Below are 23,920 nucleotides of genomic sequence, written 5' to 3' on the forward strand. Positions count from 1 at the left end.
ACACCAGAGGGAGTGCAACAAACCATGTGCAACCCAGATTCCGCACAAACAAGGGACTAAAATCTTTTCGCTCCTATATGCCACCAAAATGTGGACGCCCTACAGTCATTAAGACATGCGAATCCCTTGACTCCTTTAAAACCGCTATCAAAGGGCACCTACGGACGGCTGCAATTCGAAACTGGCCCACTAAACAAACCCTCCCGCGCACTCAGATCAGCCAACGCAGGGAAGCTGGAGGTACCTTCACTAAAAACGCCGGGACAACGCTCCACACGTCCCAAACTCTTCTCCCTTCTGGCTCCAAAACTATGGAATGCACTTCCCATCACAGTCAGAACTGCAGCCTCACTCCCAATCTTCCGCCGTAGTCTGAAAACCCACCTCTTCAGGCTCCACCATGGCCCGTAGCACTTGCCCTAGCCTAGCCCCTTAGATAGAACATTATGTAGACTTAGATAGTATTTTAAACAGACCTATAGCTTGTTACGTAGACAGCTCTAGAATTGCACTTTATGTAGTCATAGCACTTTATAGTACACATGTATAATATATTATATAGTATAGTATATATAGTTAACATAGATACTCCACTGTTACGTTCTTAGTTTATGATTCATGATAACTACTTTTTATATATGTGATGTATGCCATGCTTTTGTTATTGCTTAATGTAAATCGCTCTGGATTAAGAGCGTCTGCTAAATGCCTAAATTGTAATTGTAATTTATGCCTACTTCCGGTCCAGGACTTGTCCCTATTTGTTGTCCCCATTCTCAATAGAAGTCTATGTAGGATAGCCGACATTGGACTGAACCCATGAAGTGAACGGAGTTTGCGTAACTCTGTCTTACTCTATGGCTCTGAGGCATAGACTGTAAAAGCTCTGAGGAGGACAGCCCGTGCGCACGCACCGCGTTCCTGCATTCAGATTCAGAACAGCGCGAGCTGCTTTCCTTTGAGGCGCAGCTGGAACAAGTCACAGAAAATTGGATGTCATGAAGTGAAGTGAAATCTACAGTCAGGGATTGTCTCGACCCCACCACGTCTCTCTTTTCTTTCTCGACACAAGGCAAAAGGTAATGTTTACATTATGCATTCTTTCTGTCTCTTTTGAGACTATTAGGCCTGCTATGGGATGTTCTTGTTGAGCTCATTTTACATGGATTTAGTTTGTTATTATTTAGCTTAGTCTTTAGTTTTGTCAAAGAAATGTATCAAGTATGCTAGTCAATACATTTACTCTGTGACAGTTTTTATAACCTGCATGGGGTGAAATTATTTTGGTTTAATACACACTAATTACACTATGGTCCGGGGACCTAGAGATGATCACAATTCAATGCATTCACACAGATGGGCTGGAGTAGGCTATTACATTTTTAATATCAATAAATACAGTAGGCATATATTCCAGTATTTCTTTATTCTGAATTGCTTGACTATATTGCCTAAATTTGAGCCCAATATAAATATCAAGTATCATCAAAGTGTGAGATATTCTCTCATATATGTTCTATTTCAGGTCTGTGTTGTGGTTCAGTGGGTGCTATGGTCCCACGGTGGTGCTTAATGATTAGCCTGCTGGGAACTTGTTGTGTTTGTTTGTCCTAGTAGGTGTATGCTACTGGCAGGTCTATATCACCATCACACACACTTGAAACTTGAGTAAAGTGGAATGTGGGTCCAAGTCAGAGTGGGTCAATTGTGATTAGTTGGCCAGTTTTTGTGGCATACTCTTCATTCATTCAGTCAGTGCAGTAGGCTACTTTCGTCGACAAAATTGTAGGAGTTGAGGCATTGAGTTTGACAGTTCCACATATAAATATTGTGAAAATAGCCGATCTACAAGCTCACAACGCCTCACAAGTTCGCACCGCGAGGCGGTCAGAGCTTGTAGATCGGCTATTTTCACAACTTTTGACTATTTCTTATATTATTTGACACTTTGGCCAATGTTTGACTAGTTTTAATAGTGCAGTTTGTGGATTCCTGTTGATGCAGTAATGGTTTCACCTTTTTTCCCCCTTTTTTAGGTATTAAAAAGGTATTGAAAGTCCTTACATTGTCATGTCACAGTGGGGGACCCGACCCACAGGTTGATAACCACTGTGTCTTACAGTAGGGAGGTGCTGGGTGCACCAGCCAGAGACATTCCCTATCTTGTTTAGCTATTTCACCTCCGCCTCCCATTTCTGTCTTTTCTTGCTAATTCATCTTCTCTTTTTTATCTCCTCATGTCAGTTTGGCACAGCTGTAGGCCCTGAAACGTGCAAAAAAGAAGCTTTTTTCTATATATATATTTTTGTACATATACCTCTGTAATTCCATGTGTAAGTGTGTTGTGTTTTGGGCTTTTGGCTGCCAAGTTTTACTCTTGGTGCAGAGAGTGGTGAACCGTTATCCACTGCCTCTACGACAGCCCAGCTCTGCATTCCCCTTCACCTCTCTTTTTGTTGCTATGCAACAACAGTTCATATGTTGCCTTGCAACATATTACATGCCAGAGAACAGTGGGCTTGACACTAAGGTTTCAGAGGCACTTGCCCGTCGGGCAAGTGCAGGTCATGTTCTACTTACTTGCCAAAATATATCGTAACATTTGCATTACTGTTCATTTTAATTTATTTTTTACTTTCTACTTGCATGCTTGAAACGTTTTTCCCAGTTGAAAACTAAGTTTTTGTTTAAGTCACAGGAATCGGCTACAGTAAACAATCAAGTTATGTAAATACTAGCATTTTATTTTAACAATAAGAACATTAGAGGTAGCTCTCTTCATAGTTGTTCTTGGGAGAGAGGCAGGAAGAGAGATAGAAAGCAGGGGAAGATGCGGAGGGGGAGCGCAATGACCACATTCAAGACAGATATATCTCGTGTTGTGTTTATAGCAAACTAAGACGGTTGTATGCCCACTCAAAATTCACACTTGCCCGATCGGGCAACCCTGTAGCAACCTTCACCTGCCCGACCATTTTTTTTACTTGCCGAGGGCAATCGGGCAACTGTTAGTGTCAAGCCCTGAGTCACACTCACAACCAGGGGTCATCAATATGTAATACGTGGCCTTGTCTGTGGCAAATTCTAGATTTTTATTTTTTACACACCATTATAATTCTTATTTTGATCACAAGTCCCAGTCCTGAATGCCAGTCTTCAGATTTTCTACCGAATGTATGACACTGATTTACTATTAGAAGTGCAGTATAGGACAGCGGTTCTCAGGCAATTTATTTTCAAGGACCCCCATAACTCGAGTGTACAAATAAATACGGGTCCATTTGGTTCCATTTGTACACTTTCAGTAATGTATGTATTTTGTCTTTTTGTCCTTTGCAAAAAAAAATATTTGAACAAAAATGTCCACCATGGCAATGAGCCCTGCTCACAACCCTGTCCGCAAGAGATTCAGTACCATGTTATACTGTCCGTAAGAGTTTCAGTACCATGTTATACTGTCCGTAAGAGTTTCATGTTATACTGTCCGTAAGAGTTTCAGTACCATGTTATATCAACAGTAATGTTTCAGCTAGGAGGCAATATGCTGTTCCTTGGGGAGATGGAGGGCGTCATTTACCCTAATTTGCATAGAAAAAGCACTGAAGGACTATTCTAAAAAAAAGTCTTCTAAATCCTAAACGTTTTCTGAAAATGAAAAACCTATGTTTCTATGTCAGTGGTGCTCAACCTTTTTCATGTCAAGGACCCCTAGAATTATCTGTATTTGGCCGTGGACCCCCACCTGAAAATATGTTGTTCCAGGGACCCCCCAGAAGCACATTTTTGAGTTAAAAACGTTCGCTCTGAAAGAATATATATTCAAAGATTTGTGCCACATTTTCACGATATTTCAAAAATAGCAGATCTACAAGCCCGTGGCTCGGCACTTGGTGCCGCGCTACGAGCTTGTAGATCTGCTATTTTGCAATAGCTATAGTATAACATAATGCTTAAAACACCAATAGGGGTTCCCGTTCTGAATGGGTTAAAAAGGCTCAGCGTCACAGGGTGTATATTGTGTTGCGTGGAACGCATACTTTCCTTGTAACAGGACGTGTGAGCTTGTCTTAATTATATATTTTTGAGGGGCCGCTAGCCCCTCCTATGCCCAGCTTTCCGGATTTGCGTGAACACAAACATTGTCTTGTGATTGGCTGATCACCCCATAGTGATGATTTGATTGGCTGAGCAAAGTACGTATATTGAAGATAAAAGTGAGGGCGGAAAAGTGAAGATGCCAAAAGTGATGATTTTTACATTCTATATTATAAGAAGCTTTTGTGTAAGACAAGCTCAATCAGTATGCCTGTACTGGGTTGTCACCAGGTTCATTTTATGACACAAATTCACCTGCTTACATTACTTCTTGTTAAATCTGGACACATTGATCAATATTTCCTCTTGATATGATTACGACACATACTGTTATTTTTCTATGCAGAGCAAAGGCCCCGCAGCTCTAGCCAGCACGGTGTTGGGAAACATTTCCATGTCCATTTGGAAGTTGCTTTGAACGGGCTGAAGTTAATAGCCTTCTTTATTACCTACATGCACACACACAATGCTTCCCACCTTGCCCAAACACACTAGCTATCAGGGGCATTCCACAGGTCAGCTTTGGAATGTTTGCTCTGTTCACGGGCATATGGGGGGCGGGGGGTGGCAGGCCGATAATAGCAAGACGGCGAGGGTGAGATGAATCGAGACACGGTCAGTGTGTTTGTGGACATGAACAGTGTGAGATAGCTCAGTCAGTAGTAGGAAAAATCAAGAGCATACTGTAGTCCCTGTGTAAGCAAACAGACGAAGATAGGAATCTGCAGGAACGCAAAGGCTGGATGAATACACAGGAGAGAAACAGAAAGTGTCCATTCTTCTCCTGCTACCAGTCTATTGATCTTTCAGCTGTTATCCTATAAGAGTAAAAGAACCAAGTGAAACTGTAAAACATTACCTGGTTTTATGGTTAAGCATCCACAAATCTATATTATGTTTTGTGAAAAATTGCCATTTGTATTTAGCATGAAATAAAGTGACTATGTGCGCAAATGTGACAACATCGACACATAACAAACAGCAATATTATTTGGCCCATATAGATCAGTGGTTCTCAACCTTTTTGGGGAGTGCCCAGATGACAATGAAGTGACAATTTAAGGACTTTTAAGACCCTTTTAATACTTAAAAAAAGGGAAAGAAAAGAAAAAGCATGTAAAAAAAAGCAAGTAAATCAAAAAATTATATATATATATATATATATATAAACTAGTGCGACATTTCCCAAATTGTCAAATAATATAAGAAAATGTGAAAATAGCCGATATACAAGCTCAGCTCGCTTCGCCTTGCAAGGCGCTGTGAGCTTGTAGATTTTGGTCACACAATCTTTATCTGTGGAACTGAGTCAAATAAAATGTAAATATTCTGGGGGTCCCCATCTGGGGGTCCCCCGTTCAAATAGATTATCTTTGGGTTGAATAGAGAGAAGAGGAAGCGCTGTGTGGTCCGTAAAGAGGTTTATCTTGTTGCCAGGTAACTATCATGGGTTCTGGTTTTGTGTGGTTCTTGGACCACTTTCCTATTTTCCAACATATTTAACAACATTTTCAGATGGGGTCGGCGGCCAATTACATATAATTTTTGGGGTCCTTGACATGAAATAGTTTGAAAACCACTGATATAGAAACATATTTTTTTCAGAAAACTGTCATGATTTAGAAGACTTTTTTAGAATCTCAGGTCTAAATGGGTTAAGTAAAATGTTGTGAGGACTTTTTCCAGCCCTGCTCTCTGGACAGAGAACATGTGCATTTCACAGTAAAAGAACAGGAGTTAAGGAGAATTGGCAGAGCAGCATCCATTGTAATAAAGTGTGTGAGCGATAGTGATTGGAACAGATAGAGGAAGCCTCTATTGATACAGATGTTGCAGGGATTTCTGGGTAACTGGACCACAGACAATCCACTTCCTGTTTCCCTGGCGAGAATGAGACAGAGGAGGTGTGTGTGTGTGTGTGTGTGTGTGTGTGTGTGTGTGTGTGTGTGTGTGTGTGTGTGTGTGTGTGTGTGTGTGTGTGTGTGTGTGTGTGTGTGTGTGTGTGTGTGTGTGTGTGTGTGTGTGTGTGTGTGTGTGTGTGTGTGTGTGTGTGTGTGTGTGTGACTTGATGTTAGACTTGAAGTCTAACATTTTGTCATTACGACCGCGGCCGGGTCGCTGGCGGAATATAGCTACTTTTCACATGAAAGGCAGTTATCTGATGATATTGGTTGGCATATAGACTATGGCAGGGTTTTTCAAGTGATTTTGAGCCAGGGACCACCATCCTGATTATTAGCAATTAACCTGGGGATCCATCATAGACCCACCTGACTCAATAGTGGTGGCGGGTTCATGCATCATTCCATGGGTTAAGATTAGTTGTTTTTTCTCACTAATCACACTATCACAGGCTACATTCATGAAAACAAATCTAGTTTTCAAAGCATTTTATTATATTTATTTTTAAAATTTGAATTCATCAACTTTTTAGTTGCCATTATTTAGAGAAGTTGAAAAAGGAATCGAAGAAAGATTGGGTTCACATGTTTCAAGCACACTGCCCTTCTTCAGATTAGAAAGGTTGGCCTACGGGTGGTGCTAGACTAGAAGAAAGGCCATATTGTATCAGTAAGTGTATTATGTTTCATGACAATCTTCCCATTAGATCTTGAGATAGTGTGTGCGGATAGTGCATGCAATTCAACATTTTGGCTTAAGGTTTTCAATCGGTAGGTAGGGGCACCTTCGGGGTGCATGCATATTCTCAGAGAGTTTCATGGCAATTCTCCCATCAGATTTTATGATATCTTTTTGTTAATATATTTAGTTTGGGAGTGAAATGTGCAAGTGGAAAGTCGGGCCTAATGGTAGCACTAGACTAGAGCATCCACCTCAGAGGAAAGCCTGATATGCGAAGACTTGTCATCGCTTTTTTTTGGTTCCCCACATCATGTGAATCAATTACTTTATTCACGCTAGTCGCGCTCTGTACGTCTGTCTGTCTGTGTGTAATCCACGTAACTCGAGAACCGTTTGCCCCACCGACTTCAAATTCGACACACGCGTTCCACACCACCGCAGGGGGTGCAGTGGCCGGTGTCGAGTCGGTCGGACACACGGTTGTCCATAACCGCCCAGGGTCCATATATGGAGCTGGCCTGTTCTGACATCATTATGACGTCTGCATATACTCCATATTTGGGCCTGACAAAGAACTCCATATATGGGCATAAAAGGGACACAGACATAATATCTGGGTGGGCCATGCATTTCCAACTTGCATCGTTCCAAGTAGGCCAGTGCCCAACGGGCACCGCTGTAGAAGCCCCGCGGGCACCGCTCTAGTTATACCAAAATAAACAAAACGATTATACCAATATGAACCAATTTTAAAATAAATCCATACCGCCCCAGCCCTAAAATCGTCAAGTTTAATTGAATAGTACGGTTGCTACATGGACTATACTGCTAGAATATTGCAGACCGTAGCATTCAGTGTCAGTACTAAAAATGCTGAGTCTACGGACTCTTTTGTGAACAGATACTGTGGTACTAATGACAGCACAAAGACAGGAAGAGAGAGGTCACTACTTCCTGTGCAACCACTCTGCTCACAGAGGTCACTTCCTGTGGCCAGGGGGGCACTGTGGTGCCACACACATCCGGTCTGCTTGTCTGTCTCTGTATGTCCTACGAATCGATCATGTACAGTAATACTGCGTGTGTGTGTGTGTGTGTGTGTGTGTGTGTGTGTGTGCGTGTGCGTGTGCGTGTGCGTGTGCGTGTGCGTGTGTGTGTGCGTGTGCGCGTGCGTGTGTTTTTGTACATGCACGATTGTTGTTGAAATGATAATATTGTCCTGTACAATTTACTGAGTTACCAAAACTTGCTTCCCAAACTCGGTTATTTTGTTTCACTGAATCACTGCTATGATTATAAAGCTGAATCCCTTAGCAAATAAAGTATCCATTTTCATCCAGTACCAATACCACACCATAGACAACTAATATAAGGCAAAAAAATCCTAATTTCATCATGCTTTAAATTGCATGTGACATGTCAAACTAGGGGGTTTTCATGATTCTGAATCCATTCCAAGCATTAGTTTTGCACGAAAAACACCCCTTGGCCTAAAAACAGCCATAGCTGTCATCACAAATGGGATGAGGTCAGCACATTTGGGCACATTTGGTCAAGTGGCTATGGTATACAAAAAAGAATTTTGCGATGTTTCCGGCAGAGCAGACCTCGTATTATGTGGACCTTAATGACCAAGTGAATAGAACAAACACAAATAAAAAGTATGTCATGACATCACAGGTTAATCTCTATTCCTTGAGCTTTTGGGCCTGTGGCTCCCCGGGTATCTAAGCAGGACTTGAAACATGTTGGCTTTTTAAACCTGATTTTACATCCACCCTCTCTTTTTTACCTTTTTGTAGTGCTCGGATCACCCCTCTTCTTTCTTGTTCTATAGTCTCCACTCCACTGAGCACCTGGTTGATTTCCTTTCTTGCCATAGTTGTGTGTTTGATCGGATATTAATATTAATAGAAGTCGTCTCCGCAACATTTGTGCCATAGCATGCCATTTAAACTCTGCCTTTCCTTTAGTTTAAGACACTGGCTCATACAGCAGCCATTCTACTCTGGCTGTAGACCTGTTCTTGTTTTTTTCCACAGGGGGGCAGTATTTACTAAGGGGAGTTTGGACAAAATTGGCTCTGTAAGACCCATGAGTAAAACATCTCATCACTTGAACACAGCCGTAACCAGTAACCACACAGCCAAATGTCAGCTTATACAGCAGCAGAATCCTGAATTAGCTGAATTTATGCTCCATCGGACAGTGTGACTTTAATTTAACCCTAATGAGTGTAAAAAATAACCCATAGTTCTAGTTGGTTTCCTCCGCCAGCCTCCTCCAGCCAGTCTTATTCACTTCACTGGAGTGAACCAAACCCTCTAAATGCGGTTCTTCAACTATTACTGAAGGCCCAAATTAGTTATGAAGCCTGTTCTTCATTAGTCCCCATTAGACATTCAGTGTCAGCGTGTTTTATTATGAAAAGTTTATTTTCTTGGTAATCTTGCTGAATTAGAAAATGTATTTACTTTTATTGGTGGTTCAAATCAAAGCCTCTGTGGTTGTTTTCGGAAATTATGTTGTGGAAAAAACTAAACTGTCCTTGGTAGTATGTGTAGCTGTCTATCGTGACTCGTGAGGCATTTTTCTACACCTTTGTCATCTCCCATTTCTTTGCTCATTAATTTCTCTTTCGTGTGTGTGTGTGTGTGTGTGTGTGTGTGTGTGTGTGTGTGTGACTGTGTGTGTGTGTGTGTGTGTGTGTGTGTGTGTGTGTGTGTGTGTGTGTGTGCGTGTGTGGTCCTTGTCCCTGGCCTACACCATACTATACTGTATGTAGGTCAGGGGTTCTCAATGTTTTTGGCTGGGGACCCCCAAAAATGCTTTGGCCATGTCTCGCGACCCCCGCCCCGCGGGGGGGGGGGGGGGGGGGGTCGTGACCCCTGAGGGGTCGCGACCCCCATGTTGAGAACCCCTGCTGTAGGTGACAAGTGACGACGGAAAGAGAAGAAGAGAGAGAGGGGTGTGTGTGTGTGTGTGTGTGTGTGTGTGTGTGTGTGTGTGTGTGTGTGTGTGTGTGTGTGTGTGTGTGTGTAATCATTGTCAACATACTTGGGCTTAGTGTTGACACTCATTTCTTAAATATGTGTTCATATTTTACACACTCAACCTGGTGTCCCTATTTTGGACATTGGGCATGTAATTAGAATTTGAATTTACTTTCTCAATTTCAAAATAGCGAAGATAGCTGATCTACGAGCTTGAAGATCACAGAGCTTATTGATCTGCTATATCTGTTTTTAATTTGTGTACGTAATATGGAATAGGCATCAAGTGGTTAAACTTTATTTGGCATTAGTATATACAATGTACAGAGTGATAAGTGATAACCCATGTCATTTATAGATTTATAGATAGAGGCATGTTTGAAAACCTTTGGGATAGAGAATGAGACTGTTAAAGGACAACTAAAGGACAATGCTCGTTATAAAATGGTAAAAAAAATAGAAAATTAATGAAATCCGCACATCCAGGATTTTATTCATTTTCTATATGTTCATTTTGAATCTACACCCAGCACACGCCTGAAACTATATGAAACTGTCTGAGTAGAGCGGGCCTTTTCCCTTGAAGTGAACCATTATAAAATGGTACCATGTTTGTCTACTTACTCTGTGTCTCAGTGGAGACCTGTAGACAGTTCAGAAACGCACAGTGGCGCCTACCAGTGACATCATTGATGGGGAATCCAAGCCAATAGAAACCGCAGGCTTTCTATTCTTGGAAAGTTGGTATGCTATAATGGAAGCCACAGTTCTCGCGTACAATCGATATCTTTTTATTTTTTCTTAACTGAAACGATACAAACAAAATCTGCCTAACGATGATGTTGCTGTAGGCTAGGTGGTTTTCTGAAGTTTCCACAGCACTCCAATGAGACACAGACCAAGTAGAGAAAAAATTGTACCGTTTTACCTGAAGATAGGTTGAAAATGGGTGAAGTTGTCCTACTAAGCTCAAGGCAAATGAAAACCTCTAACAAGTCCAGATCTAGTATGATTGGGGTTCTAATATATATATACAGAAAGCTCCTTGGCAGTGTGTCACAGTTTACCAGTACTGTGTAGCATGCTGTCCAGAGAGCTGGTTGTCAAATGTCAATACTGTTGGTCCACTAATAGTTTGGTGTGTTTGGTGTGCCTCTTGATTGAACACATGCTGTGCTTAAAACCCTGGAAGCCCCAAGGATGCTTCTTGGTAACATTTTTATTTTAATTAATTACTTAATTAATAATGTATATTTTTTCACCTAAACATCATCATTGATGTTCATTGTTTAGTCTTGCAATGCCATTGGTCATGATATTTGCATACAAATACCCCCCACAGAGACACAACTTCAAAATCTCTGGCAATTTTTAATGAAAATTAACCTATGGCCTTTGACCTTTAACCATGATAAAAGTAATTAAAATGCCTGTAATATATATATTTTTGTGATCATTAGAATGTATAGAACATGTTTTATTCATTATTGTGAAAGATATCCCCCAAATGTAAATTATTAATTTATTATTATTATTTTAATATCTTTTTGCATACCATTTGCATAAATATATATTTTTTTTTACATAATTTCCTCTGATAAGTCCTAGTAGTAAAAAGTAGTAGTAAGGTTGAAATCTCTTTTTTGCAAGTAGAAATTAATTCGGGTGTTACAGGGATAATTATTAAACAGTGAGAGTTTGTAAGAGTCAGTACTTATGGAATAAGGGAGCCTGCATGCTTATTGTCTCCACCAGGCCGAAGGCATGGGGAGAGAGAGTATGTTTTGCACTCCGTCCGTCCGTCCGCGCATGCGTGCGTGCGTGCGTGCGTGCGTGCGTGCGTGTGTGTGTCCGTCTGTGGACAGTTAATCTCCGGCACCGTTGGCTTGATCGCAGCCATACTCTGCAGTCTGCACACACACTCCCTGAATGCCACAGCTGAACCTCTGCCCCAAGGTTCATATTGGCCTCTTATAGCGCCACCAGGAGGCCGCTTTGTGCACAGATTTTGTCCAAACATCACGCAAATTGGTAAACAGTCTCTAGAGCCATTCAACGAAACGGGTCTTTCAGATTTTTCAGACTCCATCCATTCCTGATTGGCTAATATTGGCTTCCAAAGTTCGCAGGAGTGCTCAGTTTCAAACAAAATGCCGCAAATCATGAACACATCGTGTGATTTCCATGAAATTGTGCACGCGGCCTGGGCCGTGGCTCAGCGGTCCAGGCACTTTGGCCAGTAGTCTGAGTCTGGCAGTGTGCCGCGGGTTCGATTCCCGATCCCGACGGCCTTTACTGCATGTCACTCCCCCATCTCTCTCCCCCATTTCCTGTCAGCCTACTGTCTGTCCCTCTATAAAAATATAAAATAAAAGGCGAAAGCTATAACTGGCCGATTAGTGTTTTTACCTCTAACTGCACGAATATGTGTAAAACTTTGTATGCACACTCCCTAGTGGCCAAGGCAAAACCTTTGCCTGGTATTTTTCACATCTGCTCTTTATAGTGCCACCAGGAGGCCGACATATGTAAAACACATTTTCTAATATTACTCCTTCAGATTTTATCCAAATTTCACGCAAATCGGTACACATGCTCTCCATAGTCATGTGACTCATAATCCACCCTGATTGGCTTCTAAAGTTTTCAGGAGTAGCCTGCTTTGTACTCATTTTGTACAAATCGCCAAAACTCCTCAACGCAGCGTCTGATTGCGGTGAAACTGTGCATGCATATTCCCACTAGGCTGAGGAAGAAATGCCACTTGACAGTTTTCAAATCAGCGTCATGGTGGCGCTACAACAGGCCATGTCGCGTCTCACACACACACACACACACACACACACACACACACACACACACACACACACACACACACACACTCCTATCCTCCTGGTGGGAGACCTGTGCCCAGAAGGGCACGTTTTCTTGTTGTAACTGCCACCTTTCGCTCAGGTGAGTCAGAGTAGCCAGTGTGTGGTAGCATTGATGTTGTAACCCTTTTATTTTCTGAGTTTGCTAGGCAAGCCAGTGCTTTCTTTATTTAAAGGTTAGGAGAAGATTATTTTGATTATTTCTTTGAGTTGCCCCATATTATTTTGTTGTTAAAAGACACTTTTCATTTAGGTTTGAAATCCTTTAAAATTCATGTGAACTTGTACTTGACCGTGACAAAAAAGAGCCTATAAAGGGCCAGTAATAAAACAAACTTCACTTTCCATCTATGTTGCAATCCTTTACCACGTACCCCTAGACCAGGGGTGCCCAAAAGGTAGATCGCGATCTACCAGTAGATCACAAAGGCTGTGCAGGTAGATCACATGACATGCCCCTAAAAAATATATAATTTAAATTAAAAAATATATAATTTGGCATCTGACACTTGAATTGAATTAAGGTGACTTGATTGATTGACATAAACAATGACCTATTAAGCCACAATGGAATATTTGTTTTCAAGAGTGTTGAGCACAGACATCAGTAGCATTACAAAGTTAGACATACAAAAACTATTTCCATTTCGCCCCCTCAGGTACATTTGTTTTTTCTATTTTCAGCAATGAGATCATACTTCTTTGTGAGTAGATCTTGTTGAGCTGGTCATTTTTAAAGTAGCTCTTAAGTCAAAAAAGTCTGGGCACCCCTGCCCTAGACCTACAGTATATGGGTTGTAATACATGACTATGTTTCCGTCTCGTGCTGCCATTCCTACGAAACAACTGACCAACCCAGAGAACAATAGACACCCCCTGGCCCTTTGTGTCCCTAACACTGGCCTCTGTCTGTCCGCTGTTGTCTTTCTATCTGGCCACAGAACAGAATGCCCCCCCCCCCCTTTTGTCTACCTCTGGTTCATTCGTATTCCACTTTCCTCCCTTCTGCCTTTCATACTTTTATTTTTCTCACCCTTTTGCATCTTCCCACTCTCTTTCTTGTCTTCCTTCATGCCCTTTGTTCTGTGATCATTACCCTATCTTCCTCTCTCCTCCTCCACTGGTTCTGTGAGGATGTGTATGTAGTCGACTTGACAGTCAGCCACCTGGAGCTGAACTGTGGCTTGACCCTGCTTTGACCAGCCATCTCTCTCTCTCTTCCCTCCATCTCTCTTTTATAGACCCTCCAAAAAAATGCCATTATGCAATCGCTGAATTTCCCGCGGTAATCAGTCAAAATGGCACAGATTATGCAGGGGTAAAACTTTTTTTTTCAAAAATGCTGCATAATCGCATGTTTCTGCGCAAACTTCATGCCTATTTTGCAATAAAACCCAGCATATTTCATTGCAAAATCAAGGATTTTAGCTTGCATAATCAAAGATTTTAGCCTTCATAATCAAGGACTTAGATTTTAGACAGCATAATTTCAGGAAATTTGACTGGGTGCCTACAGCTCGCCAAGTCTGTGCAGCATTTGAGCCACGGACCACCATTTGATGACATTTAGCCTCTCAGACCCTGTAAGGGTCCATTTGGTTGACTTTCAATGGGGTATTTTGTCTAAGTTTATTGCACATTACGTTGCCACCAACATTCTAATGCTAACATGCTAACATGCTAATACTAACATGCTAATGCTAACATGCTAATGCTAACATGCTAACATGCTAAAATGCTAATGCTAATGCTAATGCTAATATGCATATGCTAATATGCTAATGTTAACATGCTAACATGCTAATGCTAACATGCTAATGCTAACATGCTAACATGCTAACATGCTAATGCTAACATGTTAACATGCTAATGCTAACATGTTAACATGCTAATGCTAACATGCTAACATGCTAATGCTAACATGCTAATATGCTAACATGCCAAGGGGTCCATTTGGTTTCGCTCAGGGGGGCGGCCCGGTTCTGGCGAGCCGCCCCGCGTCCGAAACGGTTGAGAAATGACAGAGTTACGTGTTTCCCCGAATTTCTCTATTGACTTTCAATGTGTGTGTGTGCGTGCACATGTCTGCATGTGCGTGCATGTGCGTGCATGTGCGTGTGTGCGCGCGTGTGTGAGAGTTGGTCAGGTGACCTTGAATCATTAACAAAGTATCATTTTCACCTGGGCTAGTCTATGCAATGCAAACAGTATTGAAAGGTAAAAGCACACTGACTCTCTATGAGAGAGCGTATGTCCGAACAAATTGCTCTATCGCAAAAAGTAAAAGTCGAATGCGATTTTTGTTTTCACCGTGAGTGACCCGAGGCATTGAGGTACGCCTTGTGCGATCGTGGTATTGGTACGATAAAAAACGTGGTTATAAGAGCGAGTTAAGAATTGTGCTTGTGATGAAAAAATTGCTGACTCATTCAGGTATTTAACATGGAGTTTATGACACATTATGATGGTACACCTGTCGCTTTCAGGGCTGTAGTTCACGTACTGTATGTATCTGGGCTATGGTTGTGACATTGGGTGAAAGAGGACGAGTGTGGCTACAAAATTACCGAAACCCATGCGTGTAAAGTGAATATTTTGGCCGTGAGGACGATTTGTTCGGAGAATTTCGGTATAGTCTTCACATTGGCTTCTCACTCTGATCCGCTCTCTCTCTGGGCGTGCGACACTCTGAGTCGAGAATATTGCTGAGACCACACACACTTTGAACTGCGATAGCGGGCAAACCGTGCAACGTATTCGAATTCCGTCTGAACCACCACAAAGTCGATGGCCTCGTGTGCTGTTTGACGTTTAAATCGTGTTTCTACGTACCAGTATGCCAGAGCAATGTGGCTCCAAAGTAACGTGTCGTTTTCTGTTTTTACCCGCGTTTCCCCATCGACTTTGAATGGGGCATTTTTCGCGTCGTTTATTGCGAATTACGTTGGCACGGTAACACGAATCGGAAAGAAAAGCACAAGCACACCATTCCCGGCCGAGCCGCACGTTTTGATGTATATATTGCGGGGCTTTGGCAAACCGTGCGGCCGGCCATAGACGTCGAAGTTTCGCGTATTGGTGATTATAATTATTATGAAGTATGCGTTTTAGATTTCAACCTGTGTTTCTGCCATTGCATGGCAGGCACCCAGAATAATCAAGGATTTTGATAGGCCTACTGTATATAGAATTAAGTACCGTAATGTGTGTAGACAAAGCTGTAACACCACAATCTTTTGCCATTATATATCGTATTGCGCCGAATATAAGACGACTCTGATTATAAAACACTCATTTTTCAAGACTCATTTGTGGAAAAAGAACATTGAATGTCAAATAGTTTAGTCCCCGATTATAATACGACATAATTTGTTTATCATAAAGATTGTTTTAGCATTTAAGGTTCTTCTCTTTGTACATGAAGTAGGTCATATATAATAATAATAATAATAATAAAGTATTATTATTATTGTTATTATTATTATTATTATTACTACAATAATAATAAATGTAATTTATAACACACTTTACATGTGTGTTTTACAGTCGCATGCAGTGCAAAAGCTTTGTATGCGTGTTCCGTGTTCTTTCTTTCTTTCCTTGCTTTGCTTTGTTTCTAAGGAAGACATGAACTCTCGCTCTACAGGAAGTGAGTGGGAGAATGAGAGATGGAATGATTAAAGCGGGCATGGAAAGAGAGAGACCGTGCATGTTTATAAATACATTCATGCTCCGTCTCCACCCAGAGAGAGAGCGAGAGACTTGTGGGCAGAGAGGTATGAGGGCCACGGGCAGAGTTGTTTTAAGAAACCTGCTCCAAACGTAACATAATCTGTCTGTTGCATCATATACATACAACCAGTGGTGGCAAAAGTATTCAAATGTTTTACGTAGGTAAAAGTGTTAATACTGCAATATAGACAATAAGTAAAAGTCCGGAATTCAAAATGTTCTTACATTACCGAAAGTAAAAGTACTCATTGTGAGCTTGTAGTTATATAGGGCTGAAGTCGTTACTGTATCTTTTTGTAACAAAATCTACAAAGTAATATTTGCCTCTGAGTGTAGTGGAGTGGAAGTAATGTACAAATACGTAACTCAAAATCGTACTTATGTACAGTACATGTAAGTACCTGGATGGTAACCGTAAGGTTGCCAGTTCGAACCCGGGCTCCCCCAGAGTTACTGTCGAAGTGTCCTTGAGCAAGACACTGAACCCCTAATTGCTCCCGATGTGCTAGTTGGTGCCTTGCATGGTTTCTGCTGCCATCGGTGTATGAATGTGTGTGTGAATGGGTGAATGTAATGCACAATCTCTGTAAAGCGCCTTGGATAAAGGCGCTATATAAATGCACCATTTACCATTTACCATCTTACTACCGTAGCTTAGTGACAACAAAGAGGGCCCAGAAAAGAAGACGAATCAAATAAATTGAGGAAGAAACAAGGAAAATAATAATACAGTAAGATAAAGATGAGAAAGAGAGAGAGAGTGAGAGAGTGAGAGAGATTCCTTGCGATATGTGACACCTGGTGAAGCACTTGACCCCCGACCCTGTGAACATGCCATGTGTGTTTTTGTTGCTTTGATCTGTGACTGAACACACACGCACACGCACACGCACACACACACACACACACACACACACACACACACAAATGCACACGCATGCACGCATACGCACAATATGTACACCATAAGGAGGTAAGGAGGTTCAGGCTGGATCCAGTGGGGGGGGGGGGGGCTGTGTGTCAAAGGTGAAGCCACACAGAGGTCAACTGGAAAAGGATACTGCCTTGACGCACCACGTCTCTGTCTGTCTGTCTGTCTGTGCGTACTTCTGTACGTGTACATCTGTAATCCACGAAACTCGAGAACCGTTCGGTCCACCGACTTCAAATTCGACACCCCCGCAGAGAGTGCAGTGCCCGGTGTCGAGTCGGTCGGACCCACGGTTGTCCAGAACCACCACAAAAGGCCTCTGCCCGGGCTCTGGACAGGGACCCTGCCCTGCTCCGTATATGGAGCTGGCCTGTTCTGACATCACTAACACACTACTTTGGCATGCCTGACACAGAACTCCATATATAGGAATAAAGGGACACAGAGAGACAGATACAGAAATCATAAAAGGGACACAGACAGATGGGTGGAACAGGTACTCTGACACGGGTACTCTGACACGGGTACAACGGGTACTGCATAGGTGTGGATCTCCAACTTCCATTGTTACCGACTCGGTGCTCTACAAGCCGGGCACCGGTCTAGTATACTCAATTCATTGAAAAGAAATAGACAACCGAAATAGACATGTAATGCAACGTACCGGTACAACGATATGTATGAAATGCCTAGTGAAGAGATTTAACTCATGGGGAAATGTTTTACTTTACTGGGCATATAACAATTACATTTCAAAATGCTAATAGGGCCATTAGGCTAACCAAGCCAGGAAGGCAACTAGACTAGACTAGCACCATCAATGTAATCAGTGACCCACATAAAACACACACACACACACACACACACACACACACACACACACACACACACACACACACACACACACACACACACACACACACACACACACACACACGTCACACACACGTCACACGCATACACACCCTTGCAACAATGCATCTCCTGCATTGTTTTCAGCCTGGAAATTGCCCTAGAAACCTGAACAAAGGGGGCAATTAGAAGTCCATATATCATGATTAGTTTAGGGTAGAATCATGTGTGGTCTGGCACATGTATGGCAGCCTCCCATTCTCTCTCTGCTTCAGGTCAGGGACCAGTATGTGCATACAGTAAATTGATAATAAAGCCAGATTAGCAGTAGCTAAACTGTGTAATTTGAATGTAGCTTAGATTGATTGATTGAATGATTGCTTTATGACTAAGCACAGGAAAGTACAGTAGGGGGGGGGGGGGGGCAGTGACTTGGAAACCAGATGGTTCCCAGTTAGATCCCGGACTCTCCCAGAGTTAGTGTCCTTGAGCAATTACCATTGCTCCCAATGTGCAGGTTGGTGCCTTGCATGGTTTCAACTGCCATCACTGCGTGAATGGGTTAATGTAATGCACATCTATGTAAAGCGCCTTGGATAACCATTTACCATTTACAGTTTGATGCAAGGTCTGCTAAGAGGATTTAACCCCAAGAAAGCCTATGGCTTGTTTCCATTTGGGTCCTTTTGTACTCATCAAAACATTCAATGACAGACAAATATATATTTTTTACATCTCCAAACATTATAGATGAAGGTCTGTAGTGTAGATGAAGGCATATTCCACCAAAATTCGGGATATTCTTTGACAAATAATAATTTGTTCGTCAAATTGATAACCCCCCCCCCCCCCCCTCCTCCAAAAGATGTATCAAATTACATATAGTTACATTATTGAAAGATTATTGCAATTCTATAATTCATCTTAATTAATTAATCTTCTCCACAGCTCTATACGTGGCTTATATACTTGAAAACATGAATTGGGACATTCTGCATAATGAGTACTTTTACTTTTGGTACTGTTAAGTACATTTTGATGCCAATACTTTTGTACTCTTACTCAAGTAAATGTTGAATTCCGGGCATTTACTTGTAACAGGGTATTTTTACAGTGCAGTATTGATACATTTACTTAACTAAGATTTTTTTTTCACTACTAGAAACAGCCAATCTATATGCTCACAATATGTGACCTTGTAGATGTGTTATTCTCTCAGAAGGTTTTCCCAAAATGGTTGTTGGTGGTGTATTGCTAGTAGCCTGGTTAATAAACCAGACCGAATCAGCCGTTGGCAAAAAAAAGTTGCCTACCAGCGGATTTCGGTCTGGCGAGGCTCAGTAGCACGCCTCTTTCCTACAATCGAGAACAGGTCGGACCAATCGGGACACGGTATGCAATATGGGCGGGCTTTGGTACAGTGACGTTCAATGCTTGAGACTTTTGACTGACAGTAGCTCTGACCAATTGCGTCAAAGAGAAAATGTTCCCCGGGAAATGAAATCCAAGTGGAGCCAGCCCAGACTGATATACCGCGACAGTGTTGTGTGATATTAGTCTGGCTTATTAGCCAGGCTATATTGCTAGAGCTGTAGTGACACTTATCACTGTCTCTCACTCTCTCACACATTCTCTCTTTTTCCTAGACAAACTTTTTAAGTATATATACGCACACACTTGCTCACGTGGACAGACAGCCGTGTATGCTCTCCCTTTCTCTGCCAACGCATGACATCACTCGGGCAGGGTTGTCTTGGTAACTGGCTATTCATCTTAGCGTGCCCTGCCTTTGTTACTGTCACACACACTTACCCTGAAGACTCGCTGTGTGCGCGTGCACGTGTGTGTGTGTGTGTGTGTGTGTGTGTGTGTGTGTGTGTGTGTGTGAAAGTGTTTCACACAGAGAGAATGTGTTTGAGTGAAAGAATGTGTCTATCTGTGAAAAAGAGAGGGAAGGAGCTAAACGTGATTTAATGCATGTATTAGTGATTTTAACTTTTGTCAATATACTATTAACCACTTACGCCCATTTTTAAACTTTTTCATAGGACAGTCTTGCACTACATTTGGTATGTATGTGTGTATACGTCTTTGTTTATGCCAGGAAAACCCATCTTCATCCAAAGGGATGCCGTTTCACCAAGCCTCCAACAGTGCAAGAACTGACAGAAGCAGAGAGGGAGAGAGGGGGGGGGGGGTTAAAGGGAGAGAATTAATCTGAGTCAGGTGGAAAGGCAGAAAGACAGGCTTTGCTTGGAAAGGATGAGAGAGTACTCCTCTGCTATCGACACAATAGGCCTACCTACTGTTTACAGAGCAGATATGAACATGTTGAAAATGTATTACAAAGTGTATTACACATTTCTTCATTCTATTTTAATTGTGTATATATTTGGCAGTGTAAACATATGTGCCATGTCAATAAAGCCCATGTCAATAAAGGTAGTCTGCTGTTTAGCCCATGCAGTTAAGTGTACACCTCATCAGTCTATAATTAAGCCTCCACATGTTATCACTAAGCACTCAACTACATGGTGTCGACCGCTTAATGGAAAATAATTGACTACGCACACACAGGCACACATTATTGACAGGGGCGTCTTTTGGGTCATCAGGGGATGGCAGTGTGCAGACTTCCTTTCTTAAATCCTGTATGTATGTTTTTGTTCAGCACTTTGATAAGTTTGTATAGATGTGCGTGCTTCCCTCTGGACTCTACGTCCATCTACATGTGACATGTTATAATTTTTAGATTTGCCTTTTATTGTATGCAACACGCCAACACCATTCATTTATTAACCACTTTCAATGTGGCATCCATATTTTTGGAAGGCGAACATTTTCAAACCCCAAATAAATACTGAAAATACGGTAGTTTATCTACAAGCTTTCTTTCGGAAATTGCATCTCTGATAGTTACAATTACACCTCTGACTCACACAATGTTAGTCTCCTATAGTCCAAACCTATAAACACACTTGGGTGACTACTAATCACTGCACCTGCCACACAGAGGTGTAAGAACAATTGTCCAGACTCCAGATACATTGTGTCCTTTGGGTATTAAAGTGATACTTAATTAACTTTGAAAGCGTAGCTTGTACAGCTACAAGTAGCTCGTACATGTGGTGTATATGAAGCAAATATATCCTACAAAAAATGTCACATGCCAGCAGAAATATGCCTGTCTCAACTGATTTTTATTAAAAGTATAAATAAATAAAAAATAATCAAAAAGGGGATTTGTTGAGGATACTGTTATATTATGACATTTGATGGTCAATGTTACAGATATCTTAACTGTAAAAAGCCACATTTCCAAGGCCAGACCTAATGAACAAAAACATTGTGATTAATGATGAAGTTAACAAAATGAGGCTTCATTCACAAAATGTGAAGAGAACATATAATAATGAACAGATTATCACAGGTGACTAAATTAGTGGTAAATACTCAGCTGACATCAGGCCATATAGGCTACCATGGGGAGGTTTTAGAACAAGAGCATGCAGGCACACTGCGGTTGGTTAGACCAGTGGCTCTCCAAAGTGCAGTCCCAGCAAAATTATCAATATCATTACAATCCTTTTTGCCACTTTATCCATTTATATGTAGGCTATTCAAAACAGCAGATATACAAGCTACGAGCTTTATAGGCTATATCTGCTGTTTAAAAACATTGAACATGGGTGTTATTATGGATTCCAGACCATATCAATTTGGGGGTCCTTCTTGTCATGAAAAAGTTTGAGAACCTCGGTGAGAGCTCGGTTAGACCATATACAGTTTCATAATTAGGCTACAATAAATGCATTTGCAAAATAGACTTTGTGATTAATTAATTTGTAAAGCATATGCATTCACATTCATTCAACTTTAGCGTCCAAAATCAGAGAGCACCCCTTCTTCGCTATCCCTTCCCCCATGATCTGCCCTGTCACCTTCCTTAGTTGCACCCCTCCTCCTCCTCCCTCTGAGAGAGCTAGACTAGAGCGAGAGAGAGAGAGAGAGAGAGAGAGCGAGAGAGATTTAACTGAACTGAACGAGCAGTACAGTGCAAGACGCACGCGTGGCTCCAGTGATTTACTAAACGGAACCGTTATTTGTTTTGTCAAATTATTGCGTAGACATTCGCAAATCGATCAATAGAATAGAGGGTATAATATTTCCCTTTTTTGTATCGATAACGCGTTGTTTGTCTTCCAGACAGTAGCCTACTGTATCTGCCTTGCCTACCGGCCCGGTAGGCTACTATTTCTCTGTGTCGGTCGATACACTGGACACGGTGCGGTTTTGTGCGTCCGTGGTCCGTCCGACCGTCGGTCGCATCATTGTGAGCTTGGTTTATTTCTGGAGGAGGACGGAGGGAGGTTGGGTTGGAGTCAATCAGAGTCAGTCTGCACTGTTCTCTGTTCTCTGTTCTGTTCTCTGCTCGCCCCCTCCGGGGAACCGAGAGAAAGTGAGACAGAGAATCTGGGACGACCGAGCATTAAGAAGAGAGAATTGTCAGTCACACATATTTCCACTGACTGAGTGGATGTGGAGGATATATATTATTGAGTGAACAAACAACCAACGCCGAGGAATACGCTTCTATCTACAAGGGACAGACACTGCACTGGCTTGGGTTGCTGCTCGATCCGTCTCGGATCAAGGACAGATTTGGCTACAGAGAGAGAGAGAGAGAGAGGGATAAGCCTCACAGTCACACACACCGCCAGAATCATGTATGTTGCTTCAATTATTTTTTTTACAGTCTTTGTATCTATTAAATGCATACTTCTGTTAAACCTAATAGCCTTTATACTCACGTCATTTGTGTCGTTTTATCCGACAGTATACAATTATAACAGCCTGCATCGTCTTGAGCAGCAGGTGACACATATTATAGCCTAAGCCTACAGTAGCCTACAGTTGGCTACTGGGAAACACTTATCAAGCTTAATTGGTCACAAACTAATTTATTTGGGCTACTTTTACTTCTGTCAGAAGGTTTTGTTTGCATGCAATGCGGGACAATTTGCGAGCTGGAATGACCAGAGGCGAGTGCGTGCGTTGGACGCTGCTATTATGCAGGATAACTTTTGAACCCCAGCAGCAGCGTGTGCGTGCGAAGTGGGTGCATGCATGTGTGTGTGTGTGTGTGTGTGTGTGTGTGTGTGTGTGCGTGCGTGCGTGCGTGTGTGAATATGTTGTGACTCATGCAAGGGCCTGGAGGTGCGGTTATGAGTGATTGCAGATTTACATGATGGTCTGATGACTGTAACCTATGATATTGTTCAGTGTACTACTGTGCACGAACACTGCACGCACATTCAGTCAGTCTGTCTCCATCTCCTAGTCATGCTGTGTCACATGCAAGGCAGCACTTTGTATCGGAGCCATTATTTAAAAAAAAAATTGAAATATTTAGGAAAACGATACAGACTGGCAGCTAGACAAACATGGGATATTATTCATATGACTAATTGAGTGTTAGAGAAACTCAGTATGTACTTGGGAGGGATGTGTGTGCGCGTGCGTGCGTGTGTAACGACCGGGATTCTAACTCGGGCCTCCCGTGTGAAAGTCCAACATCTTAACCACTAGACATCCCTCTGGACCAGGTGAGATATTAGACTTTTTGAGGCCATCAGGCAGAGGCTCTGAGACACTCTGCTACACGTACCTCCCTTTTGACCTCCGGGGAAACCCGATCCGGGTCACGGCACCAATGTAACGCCCGGGATTCGAACTCGGGCCTCCTGCGTGAAAGTCCAACATCTTAACCACTAGACCAAAGGGATATCCCTCTGGACCAGGGGAGATATTAGACTTTTAAGGCCATCAGGCAGAGGCTCTGAGACACTCTGCTACACGTG

General features: G+C 42.1%; 1 protein-coding gene across 2 annotated transcripts in view; it reads left to right on the top strand.

Moving 5' to 3' along the window:
• Positions 1-983: 983 nt before the first annotated feature.
• The window catches only part of LOC306924092 (rho family-interacting cell polarization regulator 1-like), a 108,399-nt gene continuing 85,462 nt past the window's right edge, over positions 984-23,920 (top strand). The window contains exon 1 of one of the 2 annotated variants that reach the window (XM_079502434.1): positions 984-1,079. The gene's annotated coding sequence lies outside the window, so the exon portion shown is untranslated. Of the gene's footprint in view, positions 1,080-22,169; positions 22,787-23,920 lie in introns of those variants that run through there. The other variant, XM_079502433.1, reaches the window with a different exon arrangement.

This window comes from Electrona antarctica (assembly GCF_951216825.1).
Source record: "Electrona antarctica genome assembly, chromosome: 5".
Lineage (NCBI taxonomy): Eukaryota > Metazoa > Chordata > Actinopteri > Myctophiformes > Myctophidae > Electrona > Electrona antarctica.